The sequence below is a fragment of the Triticum dicoccoides genome, chromosome 5A (genome assembly GCF_002162155.2).
Source record: "Triticum dicoccoides isolate Atlit2015 ecotype Zavitan chromosome 5A, WEW_v2.0, whole genome shotgun sequence".
NCBI classification, from domain to species: Eukaryota; Viridiplantae; Streptophyta; class Magnoliopsida; order Poales; family Poaceae; genus Triticum; species Triticum dicoccoides.
In genome coordinates, this window is record NC_041388.1 from 27,708,684 (window position 1) to 27,712,701 (window position 4,018).

General features: G+C 52.2%; 1 pseudogene; it reads left to right on the forward strand.

Moving 5' to 3' along the window:
• Positions 1-1,121: 1,121 nt before the first annotated feature.
• Positions 1,122-4,018, forward strand: part of LOC119299096 — a 9,082-nt pseudogene continuing 6,185 nt past the window's right edge.

Below are 4,018 nucleotides of genomic sequence, written 5' to 3' on the forward strand. Positions count from 1 at the left end.
CCGTGTATTGGAGAGGTATCTCTAGGCCCTCTCGGTAATGCACATCACTATAAGCCTTGCAAGCAATGTAACTGATGAGTTAGTTATGGGATATAACATTAAGGAATGAGTAAAAAGACTTGCCGGTAATGAGATTGAACTAGGTATTGAGATACCAACGATCGAATCTCGGGCAAGTAACATACCGATGCCAAAGGGAACAACGTATGTTGTTATGCGGTTTGACCGACAAAGATCTTCGTAGAATATGTAGGAACCTATATGAGCATCCAGGTTCCGCTATTGGTTATTGACCGGATATGAGTCTCGGTCATGTCTACATAGTTCTTGAACCCGTAGGGTCCGCACGTTTAATGTTCGATGACGATCGGTATTATGAGTTTATGTGTTTTGATGTAACGAAGGTTGTTCGGAGTGCCAGATGAGATCACGGACATGATGAGGAGTCTCGGAATGGTCGATACAAAAAGATCGATATATTGGAAGCCTATGTTTGGACATCGGGATGGTTCCGGGTGAGTTCAGGAATATACCGGAGTACCAAGAGGTTACCAGAACCCCCCGGGAAGTATATGGGCCTTATTGGGCCATAGTGGGAGAGAGGAGAAGGGAGCTTAGGAGGGGGCACCCCCCCAAGCCCAATCCTAATTGGGTGGGTGCCCCCCCCCCCTTCCCTCCCCCCTCTCTCCCCCTTCCTTCCTCTCCTAATCCAACTAGGGAAGGGGGGAATCCTACTCCCGGTGGGAGTAGGACTCCCCTTGGGCACGCCATTGAGGGGTCGGCCCTCCCCCTCCTCCACTCCTTTATATACGGGGGAGGGGGAACCCCATAGACACACAAGTTGATCTCTTAGCCATGTGCGGTGCCCCCCTCCATAGATTTCCACCTCGGTCATATCGTTGCCGCGTTGTCTTAATGCTTCCGCTTACGGTCTACGAGGGTACGTGGACAACACTCTTCCCTCTCATTTCTATGCATCACCTAGATAGATCTTGCGTGTGTGTAGGATTTTTTTGAAATTACTGCGTTCCCCAACAAGAAAGGAGCAGGGGAGTGGGGGGAGGACGTGCGGTGCTCACCGAGGAGTGCACGGGTGGCTCATCGATAGCTTAGGAGCGCAGATGGCGAGGAATCGCGGCGATGGCGTCGCGATGGCCGGAGAAGGGGATCGGGTCGCTGGCGTTGTTGTGCTGGTCCCTGACTTGATCCAACGGCACCGGACGAAGGGGTCGATGGCACTAGGGCTCCAGGACAGATCGGCGGGGTTGGAGGGGCTCGGTGGCCGCGGGGTCGACGGAGATGTGGTGGCGGCCACGCTCGGTTGCGCTCGACAGAGAGAAGGGAGGAGTGGGCGAGCTCCAGGGAGAGGAAGAGGGGAGTGGGTGGTAGAGGAGCAAGGTGAGTGGAGGCGGGGATCAAGAAGGCGGGGAGGCGCGGGGCCTTATCCCCTCGCCATCGACGGCAAGTGGGTTAGGCGGGGCTACGCCCCTATTCCGACCCCAGTCGAGGGAACATGGAAGGGGACGGGCAGGGGGGTCTGGGCTTGTCGGGTGGGGCAGGTGGGCCGGCCCAGGTGGGTTAGGTCCAGGGGGGCCTTTTCTTTATTTTCCTTTTATTTTTCTCTTAATTGTTTTCTGTTTTTCATTTTCCCAGCAGCTTTTTCTTTGTCTTTTAGCCACAAATGACTTTGCAAAAATATGCCACTGGCCAAAACAATTTTAAAGAATTATTGGGCACTGCCACAAAAAGACTGTTAGACTTTTGAAATAGATTGCACATTTTATAAATTGAAAAGACATTTAATTTATTACTTAGGTCACCGTTTTAAGTAGTTTAGACCACTTAAACACTTTCCAAAAATGTTGGTTCACCACCAATACTAGTTATGGATTATTTGGCACATGATGAACATTTTAGTTTTCATGTTTGAGCAATTTAGAATTTCACTCGGAATTTGAAATTGAATTCAGCTGGAATTTGAAAAAAAAAGAACCAAGGATGAGCAAACACTTGTTTAGCAAAATGATTAACTTAACGCCAGGGGTTACTGTAGCATCATTACACCGGGGTGTTACACGCCTCCTCCCCTCCATGGTGGTAGGTGGCGGGGGATGTGGATCTGGGATCCCTGCCCAGATCCGGTGGATGGTGGGGGTTGGTGTTGGCAACGGTGGCCGACGGCCTATGCGTCGTGGTGGCGAGTCTCGCGGCCTCTGGGCATCGCGGAGGTGCCGGCGGCGGCGAGTGCTTAGCCTGGTGGTGGCGGCGGTTGTGCATGGGAGTTGGATTCCTTCGAACAGATATGGGTGAAAACTTGCTTTCGGCTACTGCCAACGCCGACGGTGGCGACGCTATCTACATTGTTCCCTTCTTGAAGGCATCACGGTGGAGAAGTTCAAGGCCACTCTTTGCTACCTCTGGGGGAAACCCTAGATCGAATGATCGGATGATGGCGACGCTCTAGTGTCGTTCCCCCCTTTGGGGAGTCATTCTTGGAGGTGGACACATGATCGAGGGACCAGAGGATGGATTCTTTGGTGGAGCGGTGCTTCATCTCGCTCATTGATGGCGGCGGATCTCGGCGGCATGGCGCTGTGGTGACTCGGCGTCCGATGCGCGGTGATGGACTCGTGGAGGAGGGTGACGTGGTCTGGCGTCGCGGTGGCATCGATGGCAGCTAGACCGGGCAAGGTAGATGCAGCAGTACAGATCTGAAGATGGATTGGTGGCAAGTGGCTGCGGCGGCCTCATCCCCGGCAGGCGTCCTGGTTGAGGAGTGCGCCGGACCGGTGGGTGCCCTATACCCGGCAGGCGTTGGATGGGACCTCAGGTCTTAGATGGTAGGTTTGGCTGCGAGGTCTGTTTGGTATTAGGCCCAGACTATCAACATCCCTTCATCAATTGAATATGGGTAGCGACACATGTTGCCTAGAAGGTGGCTTTTGTCTTATAGTTGTATTATTTTGTAAGATCTTGTGTGAACAATTATTAAAATAGTTGCATGCATCGTCCAGATGCAGAGACCGGAGGTCTTTCTCCTTTTCTAAAAAAATTGAAATGGGGAACTATCTAACGAGTAGAATAACGGCAGAGAAACATGCCCAAGTTAAGACATCCAAGAATCGCAACGGAAGGCCTAGCGTTAGGCTTCAACACCTGCCAGAGGTACGTTAATTCTGCCTTTTGGCTTGATCTCAGGGTAAATAGATTTCTGTTCTTATACTTGTATTTTGCTTTTGCTGAAGGATGTACTGTGTACAATTTTATCAAAATTACCTGCAAAAGAGGTTGTGAGGGCCAGTGTTTTGTCGAGTGACTAAGCTTTGGAGTTGATGATGTAAGTAAGAATGTGAAGGGGAAACCTCAGCGCTCCCAGATGTTCATCGATCGTGTTAATGCGGTTTTGCGCAAGCACTGCGGTAGGGCCCTTGACCAAATTGAGGTTAAATATATATTCGAGAGTAAGCTTGTTGATCACCTCAATAATTGGATTAGATTTGCTATTTCAGCCCACACAAAGAATCTAGCTTTTGATTTGGCGCCACCGAACAATTTCCGGGAATATGGGGATCAGATCATTGCAGATTGGGAAGTGTTTGTGGCTGGGGCGCCGGCCGAACCGTTGCACCGGTCGCGCTCCGTGCGTTGGATCTCTTTTGATCCAAGGGACGTTGTCTGCGCCACGTGTCACCACAGACCCATGTTTTTTTAACTCGCACGGGTTATCCCTTCCCCAGTTTTTGCTGCAACTGCACGGGGTCGTCATTTCGGTGCGAGGAGGCAGGGCGACCGGCGGGTGACGGGCTTGTTGGCGCCGGCAGATCAGGAGCGGCGGCGGCGGCCCAGGGTGGATCTCGATTCTCCGGCGATCTATGGCTTCCCCGGATGGTAACTCTCCCCTCCTGCTCTCCCTTTTCGTTGTTGTCTCCCCCTCCCCCGTTGGCTTTAGGGTTAGGGCGGGTTATGATGCGGGCGAGTCGTTTGTGTTCCCGCGGGCCGGCACCGGCGCGGACGGGGA